At 47.2% G+C, this 10,520-nt stretch overlaps 1 protein-coding gene across 3 annotated transcripts in view; it reads left to right on the top strand.

Annotated features, from left to right (window-relative positions):
* FANCM (FA complementation group M) overlaps positions 1-10,520 on the top strand; it is a 142,122-nt gene that overhangs the window by 37,849 nt on the left and 93,753 nt on the right. The window lies entirely within an intron of this gene.

Below are 10,520 nucleotides of genomic sequence, written 5' to 3'. Positions count from 1 at the left end.
GACCCCTAATCATTTTTGTTGCCCTTCGCTGGACCCTCTCCAATTTATCCACATCCTTCTTGTACTGTGGGGCCCAAAACTGGACACAGTACTCCAGATGAGGCCTCACCAATGTCGAATAGAGGGGAACAATCACGTCCCTCGATCTGCTCGCTATGCCCCTACTTATACATCCCAAAATGCCATTGGCCTTCTTGGCAACAAGGGCACACTGCTGACTCATATCCAGCTTCTTGTCCACTGTCACCCCTAGGTCCTTTTCCGCAGAACTGCTGCCTAGCCATTCGGTCCCTAGTCTGTAGCTGTGCATTGGATTCTTCCATCCTAAGTGCAGGACTCTGCACTTATCCTTATTGAACCTCGTCAGATTTCTTTTGGCCCAATCCTCCAATTTGTCTAGGTCCTTCTGTATCCTATTCCTCCCCTCCAGCATATCTACCACTAGTCCCAGTTTAGTATCATCCGCAAATTTGCTGAGTGTGCAATCCACACCATCCTCCAGATCATTTATGAAGATATTGAACAAAACCGGCCCCAGGACCGACCCCTGGGGCACTCTACTTGATACCGGCTGCCAATTAGACATGGAGCCATTGATCACTACCCGTTGAGCCCGACAATCTAGCCAGCTTTCTACCCACCTTATAGTGCATTCATCCAGCCCATACTTCCTTAACTTGCTGACAAGAATACTGTGGGAGACCGTGTCAAAAGCTTTGCTAAAGTCAAGAAACAATACATCCACTGCTTTCCCTTCATCCACAGAACCAGTAATCTCATCATAAAAGGCGATTAGATTAGTCAGGCATGACCTTCCCTTGGTGAATCCATGCTGGCTGTTCCTGATCACTTTCCTCTCATGCAAGTGCTTCAGGATTGATTCTTTGAGGACCTGCTCCATGATTTTTCCAGGGACTGAGGTGAGGCTGACTGGCCTGTAATTCCCAGGATCCTCCTCCTTCCCTTTTTTAAAGATTGGCACTACATTAGCCTTTTTCCAGTCATCCGGGACTTCCCCAGTTCACCACGAGTTTTCAAAGATAATGGCCAATGGCTCTGCAATCACAGCCGCCAATTCCTTCAGCACTCTCGGATGCAACTCGTCCGGCCCCATGGACTTGTGCACGTCCAGCTTTTCTAAATAGTCCCTAATCACCTCTATCTCCACAGAGGGCTGGCCAACTCTTCCCCATTTTGTGATGCCCAGCTTGCTGCCACTCAGCCTGCTACTGGTCTGGGGTTCCATCCGCTGGCTCCTGCCAGCCAGGGTCTCGGCTGCCGGCCCCACTCAGCCCGCTGCCGGTCTGGGATCCTGGCCCACATAGAGCGGGTACCTACCTTCTCCCTGGTTCTAGCCCATTCTCTTCCTCTCTCTCTGCACTGAGCTGAGGGTGGGAGTGTACTGAGCACAGGGCTGGGGGTTGGGGTGTAGGGTCTGGTCAGGAGCTAGAATGAAGGAGGGGGCTCAGGGTTGGGGCAGGAGGCTTGGGGATGGAGTGCTTACCTGGGCAGCTCCCATTTGGTGCGAGGGGTGGGGGTGGGAATGTGGGGGGGGGGTGTAGGAGCTCCCGTTTGGTGCTCAGGGTGGGGGTGGGAATGTGGGGGGTGCAAGAGTCAGGGCATGGTCTTTGGGGGGGCTGGGTATGTGTGTGGGGGTGCAGTAGTCAGGGAAGGGGGCTGGGCGTGTGTGAGGAGGGTGCAGGAGTCAGGGCAGAGGGCTGGGGGCATGTGAGGGGGTGCAGGAGTTGGCAAAAGCTGTGGGGGGCTGGGTATGTGTAGGGGGGCTGGAGTCAGGGCTGGGGTGTGTGAGGGGGTGCAGGGTGCAGGGGTCAGGGCAGAGGGCTGGGGGTATGTGTGAGGGGGTGCAGGGGTCAGGGCAGAGGGCTGGGAGTGTGGGCTGGAGTCATGGGGGTGCTCCCAGCCCAGAGTGGCTCATGACAGGGGGCTGGAGGGGATATGCCCTGATTCCACCCCCCATCCCCACCGCCCCATCCCCACCTCTTCTCGACCTCCTCCCATGAGCAGGGCTGCTCTGGCTCTGCTTCTCCCCCTCCCTCGCAGTGGCCATCAGCAGGTTGGATCCAGGGAGGAAGAGGTGGAGGGGCAGGACCCAGCAGGCTGGGGGAAGAGGTGGGGGAAGGGGGGGCTTGCCTGCCCTGCAGCAGCAGCAGCAGCCCAGCCGGCAGGACCAAGCTTCTTCACCCTGCCCCGGGGAAGGGTGGGGGGGGCGGCGGCGGAGAAGAGCGCGCCAGGGAGGGCAGGATTTTTAATGGCTCGCTGCTGCCTGCCAGGGTCCTGGCCTGGGTTCGGCAGCGGGCGGAGCGGGGCCAGCGGCTGGGACCTGGCAGGCAGCAGCATGCCATTAAAGATCGGCTCCCGTGCCATCTTTGGCACAAGTGCCATAGGTTGCCGACCCCTGGCTTAGAGGGAACAGTGCCCCTGCTCAAAGCAGGACCAACACCAACTAAATCATCCCAATCTATAACCCATTAACACCCCGCCTCTCCAGGCTGCTTTTTCCCCTCTCCCGTCCTTTCCCCTTCATGTTTGTTAGGGATGTTTACAGGCCACTTCACCTTGAATGGCACGTTGAAATAACTGAGAGAAGGTGGTTGAGGTGATATCTTTTATTATACCAACTTCTGTTGGTGAGAGAGACAAGCTTTTGAGCTTACACAGAGCTTTTTTTCAGGTCTGGGAAACATATTCAGGACATGTCTACACTAGAAATGTAAGTTGACCTATATGAGGTCGATTTACAACCATCAATCCACACTGCCCTCCTTGGGTCTGTGGTGCACATCCTCACCAGGAGCGCTTCCACCACTATCCCAAGAAGGGTAGTCATTTTAGCATATGTGCAACATGCCTCAGGTGTCATTTGATCAGGACTCATCACTGAATTTGGTCCACTGGTTGGATCATCATGGGGAGCTGAGAGCCTGGTCTCTCAGTTCCTCTGGCTGCTCCCTGCCGAGAGCCCGGCTGCCCCACAGATTCCCGGACTCCCAGTGGGCTGCCCCCTCTGTCTTCCCCATTCCCTTTTGGGATCGGAGGAAGCCACCTGGGTCTTCTTCCCTCTCCCTTCCCTGCTGTGAGCTACGGGAAGCCTCCAGGGGCTTCTTGCCCCCCTGGGGAATTAAGTCCAGCTGCCTTGACTTCTCGGCCCTCAATCCTCCCCTGCCCCTCCCCACCTGGAGCCAGGCAGCCTTGTCACTGAACCATGAAATTGACAAGGATGCCTAGCTTCTGGTGGGGAGTGAGGGCCACCAGAGCTTCTCACCGCAGGTCCCAGTTGGGGGCAGAGTCCATTCTCCCCCAGAGTCAATGTAACGGATGCAGTGTCTTCATAGACACTGTGTCACTCTGACTACGCTGACATAAGCCTTACAGCTCTCGTGGAGGTGTAGTAGGGTGGAGGAAGGCTGTAGTGTAGATGTAGACATAATTAGGTTGACATAAGCTGCCTTATGTGTACCTAACTGTGTAGTATAGACCAGCTGATAGGGTGTCCCCGCTAAATACAAGATGGAACAGATTGTTTAGCATAGGTGGTTAACACATATTTCAAGGGACAATTCAAGGTGAAGTGGCCCTTTAACACCCCTCTAGTCATAGGAGGGAAAAGCAGCTAGGGGGTGAAAGTAGGTTACAATTTATTGTAATAAACCATAAATCCAGTGTGTCTATTTAGTCCATGATTTTTAGCGTCTAGCAAAGTTATGAATTCCAGCTCCCAGGCTCGTCTTCTGAAAGTGTTGTTTCTGAGTAGCAGCCGTGTTAGTCTGTATCCGCAAAAAGAAAAGGAGGACTTGTGGCACCTTAGAGACTAACCAATTTATTTGAGCATAAGCTTTCATGAGCTACAGCTCACTTCATCGGATGCATTCAGTGGAAAATACAGTAGGGAGATTTATATACACAGAGAACATGAAACAATGAGTGTTACCATATACACTGTAATGAGAGTGATCACTTAAGGTGAGCTATTACGGGGGCGTGTGGGGGACGGGGACAAAAAACACCTTTTGTAGTGATAATCAAGGTGGGCCATTTCCAGCAGTTGACAAGAAAATCTGAGGAACGGGGGCGGGGGGTAAACATGGGGAAATAGTTTTACTTTGTGTAATGACCCATCCACTCCCAGTCTTTATTCAAGCCTAAGTTAATTGTATCCAGTTTGCAAATTAATTCCAATTCAGCAGTCTCTCCTTGGAGTCTGTTTTTGAAGATTTTTTGTTGAAGAATTGCCACTTTTAGGTCTGTAATCGAGTGACCAAAGAGATTGAAGTGTTCTCCGACTGGTTTTTGAATGTTATAATTCTTGGCGTCTGATTTGTGTCTATTCATTCTTTTATGTAGAGACTGTCCAGTTTGGCCAATGTACATGGCAGAGGGGAATTGCTGGCACATGATGACATATATCACATTGGTAGAGGTGAACGAGCCTTTGATAGTGTGGCTGATGTGATTAGGCCCTGCAATGGTGTCCCCTGAATAGATATGTGGACACAGTTGACAACGGGCTTTGTTGCAAGGATAGGTTCCTGGGTTAGTGGTTCTGTTGTGTGGTGTGTGGTTGCTGGTGAGTATTTGCTTCAGGTTGGGGGGCTGTCTGTAGGCAAGGACTGGCCTGTCTCCCAAGATCTGTGAGAGTGATGGGTCGTCCTTCAGGATAGGTTGTAGATCCTTGATGATGCGTTGGAGAGGTTTTAGTTGTGCAAGTTTTTGAGGATGAGGACTGATAGGTCAGATACAGCATGGTCACTTTGTCGGAAGTGTTCACCCACATATGATACAGTGTTTTTGACTTTTATCATTTTTCTATGAGGTCACACGAGAGCATAACGATTGTCTGGTTTCACCTACGTAATTGTTATTGGAAATATGTGTTAACTACTTTATGCTAAACAGTGTGTTCCACCTTGTATTTAGCTGTGACACTGAGTGCTTGTCCCAGACCTGAAGAAGTGTGCAGTATAAGCTCAAAAGCAAGTTTCTCTGACCAAGTGAAGTTGGTCCAATAGAATATATTACTTTGTCTCTCTCATGTGTTTGTAAGTCATATTTTCCTGGGAGCGTGTTGTTAGTGGGGAAAAAAGGCTTACATTACGTTTGACTCGTGATAAGATGTGTTTTTTGCCATGAGGTAACTAGCATGTATTACCCGACCTGCTGTAAAAACATACCAGAGACCACACACTTCAGTTATATTGAAGGGTAAACTAGGTGAGGTCAGCACTATGCCCCCATGCCTGACCAACAATGCAAAGGAGTAACCTAACAAAATGGATTCATTCTTAAACATCTTTGATTTTAGTAGTACAAAACAGTAATCTTGCCAGTATGAAGAATACCCCAGAAATGTATCATAGCACAAGTATGTATCTCATATATTTTGCTATAACAGTAAAGAATGTAATTAGAAATAAGACAATTCAGTAGAAAAATCAACATCTATGTATGCACCAAATGAAGTAATAGAAGAATATGAAGCATTCACTTCACTGTTTGCAAGATGGCGGAATTACCTACAGAAATTGGGATTTTTAATTAATTTTAAATTGTGGTGGAGGGAGTCCAAAGTAGCATTAAATGTTCTAGGAATGTCTAGCTGTTTAGGTATATGGGTTCTTTGGAAGAGATAAAAGAAATATGAGTCTACACCCAGATCCACAAAGCTATTTAGCCTCTTAACTTCCACTGAAATCAATGGATGTTAGGAGCTGAAATACCTTTGTGGATCTGGGCCTACTGCACCTGAAGGCTCAGGAATAAAAAGGCAAATGAAAAGAATCATTTTTTTATTTTTATTTTTGGTGATGTCATGATTTTTGGGTCCAAAAGAATAAACTTTACTACAGGGGTGGGCAAACTTTTTGGCCCCAGGGCCATATTGGGTACAGAAACTATATGGAGGGCCAGGTAGGGAAGGCTATGCCTCCCCAAACAGCGAGGTGTGGCCTGGCCCCCACCCCCATTCCAGACCCTGGAACTCACACCCCCATCCAACGACCCCTGCTCCCCACCCCTGACTACCCCCCAGGACTCCTGCATCCTATCCAAACACCCTGCTTTCTGCCCCCTGACCATCCCCCCGGGAAGCCTGTCCACTATCCAATCCCCCCTGCTCCCCACCCTCTGACTGCCCCCCTGGGGCCCCACCACCCCCTGTCCAACTCTCCCTGCTCCACATTACCTGTGGGGTGGGGGAAAGGAGGGCTCAGTCCTTTCCTTGTGCGTTTTCCCTGCTTGTTTGGCTGCTTTCCCTGGTAGTCTGGCAAGGCTCGCTCTCTGTCTGCGCTTGGCTGCTGAGGACAAGGGCCAAGCATGCTGGAGGTAGAGGGGAGCCCTGGTTTGCTCTGCCCATGTCCCCAGCAGCAGGGCCCAGGCCCCTTGGTCACCCCCCTGCAACCCCCCCTGCTCCTCGCACCCCCCCCCCCCCGGAACTCCCCCTGACCCCACTGTCCTGGAGCACCAGGTCTGGCTGCGCTATAGCCGTGCCGCCCGTCTGGAGCTGCAGCCACGCTGCCCAAGTGCTGGGGGAACTGTGACTGCTCGGGAGGCAGGGACGGGCCAAAGGCTAGCCTGCGTCCAGCTTACCACGCTGCCGGCGAGTTGGGCTGGCTCCTCTGTAAGCCTGTCCTGACCCAGCTCCATGGCAGGAGCTCAGGGGCCAGAGGGAAGGGTCCTGCGGGCCGGGTGTGGTCCATGGGCCGTAGTTTGTCCCTCTCTGACTTACTATGAAAATTAGAATTTAAAAATTGAAAATTACAAATTCACAATAAAAACCACAGAAAACGTTATACTAAAACTACTTAGCTGTGACTGCTAAAACTACTAGCAACTATAATATTTTTAATTAGAGCTGTCAATCACAGTTAACTCACGTAATTAACTAAAAAAAAGTTAATCGAGATTAAAAAAATTAATTGTGATTAATCGCACTGTTAAACAATAGAATACCAATTAAAATTTATGAAAAATTTTTGGATGTTTTTCTACATTTTCAAATATATTGATTTCAATTACAACATAGAATACAAAGTGCACAATGCTCACTTCATATTATTTTTCTTACAAATATTTGCACTGTAAAAATGATAAAAGAAATAGTATTTTTTTAATTCACCTCATACAAGTACTGTAGTGCAATCTCTTTATCATGAAAGTGCAACTTAAAAATGTAGTTTTTTTGTTACATAACTGCTCTCAAAACCAAAACAATGTAAAACTTTAGAGCCTACAAGTCCACTCAGTCCTACTTCTTGTTCAGCCAATCTCTAAGACAGACAAGTTTGTTTACATTTATAGGTGATGCTGCTGCCTGCTTCTTATTTACAGTGTCACCTGAAAGTGAGAACAGGGGTTTGCATGCCACCTTTGTAGGTGACATTGCAAGGTATTTACATGCCAGATATGCTAAACATTCGTATGCCCCTTCTTGCTTCGGCCACCATTCCAGAGGATATGTTTCCATGCTGATGTTGCTCATTAAAAAATAATGCGTTAATTAAGTTTGTGACTGAACACTTGGGGGGAGAACTGTATGTCTTTGGCTCTGTTTTACCCATATTCTGCCACATATTTCATGTTATAGTAGTCTTGGATGATGACCCAGCACATGTTTGTTTTAAGAACACTTTCACAGCAGATTTGACAAAACGCAATGAAGATACCAATCTGAGATTTCTAAAAAAAGCTACAGCATTCAACCCAAGGTTTAAGAATCAGAAGTGCCTTCTAAAATCTGAGGGGGATGAGGGGTGCGGCATGCTTTCAGAAGTCTTAAAAGAGCAACAGTCAGATACCGAAACTACAGAATCTAAATCACCAAAAAAAAAAAATCAAGCTTCTGCTCGTGGCATCTGACTCAGGTGCTGAAAATGAACATGCATCGGTCCTCTCTGCTACTCATTATCGAATAGAACCCATCATCAGCATGTCCTATCGAATGGTGATTGAAGATGAAGGGACCATAAGAATCTTTAGAGCACCTGGCACATAAATATCTTGCGACATTGGCTACAACAGTGCCATTCAAACACTTGTTCTCACTTTCAGGTGACACTGTGAATGAGAAGCGGGCAGTATTATCTCCTGCAATTTGTAACCAAGTTTGTTTGTCTGAGCAATTGGCTGAAGTATGACTGAGTGGACTTGTAGGCTCTAAAGTTTTACATTGTTTTATTTTTCAATACAGTTTATTTTTTGTACATAATTCTACATTTGTAAGTTCAACTTTCGTGATAGAGATTGCACTACTGTATTTGTATGAGGTGAATTGAAAAATACTACTTTTTTACAGTGCAAATATTTGTAATAAAAAATATAAAGTGAGCACTATACACTTTGTATTCTGATCTGTGTTGTAACTGAAATTAATATATTTGAAAATGTAGGAAACATCCACAAATATTTAAATAAATGGTATTCCATTCTTGTTTAACAATGTGATTAATCATGATTCATTTTTTTAATCACTTGATAGCCCTATTTTTAATGAATTGTTATTAAAATACAAATTATATAGCACAATGACATTCATCTGTTAACAAAGATAAATGAAGTGCTAAGAATAGTAGTTGTAAAAGCATTTTAAAAATAAATTATTAAAAGGCGCAAAATTACTTTTACAATAGATTACAAGAAAGGAAGTCAAACTCAGGGTATCAGAACAGCAGATAAGACAAATTTATGTAGTGCTATGTGGTTTTATGCAGACATTTAAACTAATAAGGAATTCTTTTCAACTCTAAAAACATGTATGACAATTCTGATATTTTTAGGAGTGTGTGTAAGTGTGTAAAATACTTCAGTGAATCAAGTCCATTTTAGTAACTCAGTCATTTCAGATGAAGAAGAGCTCCCTTGTTTAGGTATTGGGATGCACTGTGCCTTTAAGAACACAGCCCTGGGAAGTGGGTGCTGAGATGTTCCATCCTGTGAAAGGGAGGGGGGGAAGAAGCCCTTCTGTCACCCACACCTGTTTCTGCATCCACTGCAGGTGGCTCAACCTTTATCCCCTTTACCTCTTCCCATCCCAGTGTTTTTTCCTTCTCCCAGAATCTGGCAGTGCCTCTATCCCATTCTTACCCCCAACTCCTACTCCCTGTCTGTGATTTTGCCCTTGGGCCTTTCTCCTTCCTCTACCTCCAGCTGTTTTGCCATCCTGTGTATTCATTCCTCCTGCCCCCATACACAAATTCTGCCCATCTCTCTTCTTCCCCCCCCCACCCCAGTGTACCCTTGAACCCCCATAAACAGCAGGGAACACATTGGAGTCCCAAATAAGGGCAGAGAGAGGGTGGTGGCTTCAGCAAATATTACTGTAACAGCAAAGCAGCAGATTGTGCCATTACACCTGTGTTGCATCACTCGCTCACGTGGCCTGGCCTGGATGGTGTTTCAGGGCCTCAGGGCAGCCTGTGCTGCCTCCATGTTGTCCTACACAGTGTCCCCCAGCCCTGGAGCACCCACAAAAAAAATGGTGGGTGTTTAGCATCCACTGGCTGCCCCCTTATCAGCACTTCCCCCTTCTCCCAGTGCCTCCCACCCGCTGCAGATCAACTGTTCCGTGGCATGCAGGAGGCACTGGGAGGGAGGAGCGAGGGCTTGGGCACTTGTGGGGAGGAGGTGGAACAGGGCAGGAAGAGGCAGAGCTGGGGCAGGAAAAGGCAGGGTGGGGTGGGGTCGTGGGGGTGGGACCTGGGGCAGAGCTGGGGGACCAACCCTGGCACATTAGAACCTCAGTGCGTATGGCGGGGTTCCATCAGAATCAGTCTAAGAATGGGCACAAAGGAACTTTTTTGTGATGTGGTCTATATGTGACGTTGTTTGGAATCAGGAAAGCAGAGGTGCAACCCAAGATGCTGTCTTGTCTGCACAGAATTCCAGGCACTCTGTGCAGAATCTTCAAATAGATTTGGCCAGCATATGTATTTTTCTTATAACATCACCCAGCATTGTTGTATCCAAGCACCTGGTAAAGAATCAAATCCAAGTCTTAAAAAGGCCCATTGCATTATTTTCTCTCTACTCATTTCAAGGCAGTTGGATTTGTGTGTCATTTTGGGGGTTTTTAATTAGTTTTTACTTCCTCTCTCTTTTCTTTTTTCTCCCTTTATTCCTTCTTGACATCTCCTCTTTTTGGTCCATCTTCTTTTTTGCTACTTTTCTGTTTTTAACTGAGACTGCAGGAAAGCCAAGTCAAATAAGTGAGTCTTGCATGTGGTTCTGAAGGCCACAACATAATTCTAAATAGCTGCAGTCACAGGTGCCAAAGGCATGGCCCTGTTGCCAAGAAAGCCCGGTGTCTCATTTTTGCAGGCTCCACTCTTCAGGTTGACAAATTCCTAACCTGTGAGGAAATGTACTTGAAAAAGAATTATTGCACTGAGAGAGGTGTCCTATTGAGACAGTTACACAGAGGATTTTGAAAATTAAGACCAGACTCTGAATTTGATTTAGTAGTGTGGCAGCACCAGGGTGATCTGCTGTATTCCACTGTTTGTGTGCTG

The sequence above is a fragment of the Lepidochelys olivacea genome, assembly GCF_965140295.1.
Source record: "Lepidochelys olivacea isolate rLepOli2 genome assembly, chromosome: 6".
Taxonomy (NCBI): Eukaryota; Metazoa; Chordata; order Testudines; family Cheloniidae; genus Lepidochelys; species Lepidochelys olivacea.
This window is presented reverse-complemented; position numbering and strand designations above follow the sequence as displayed.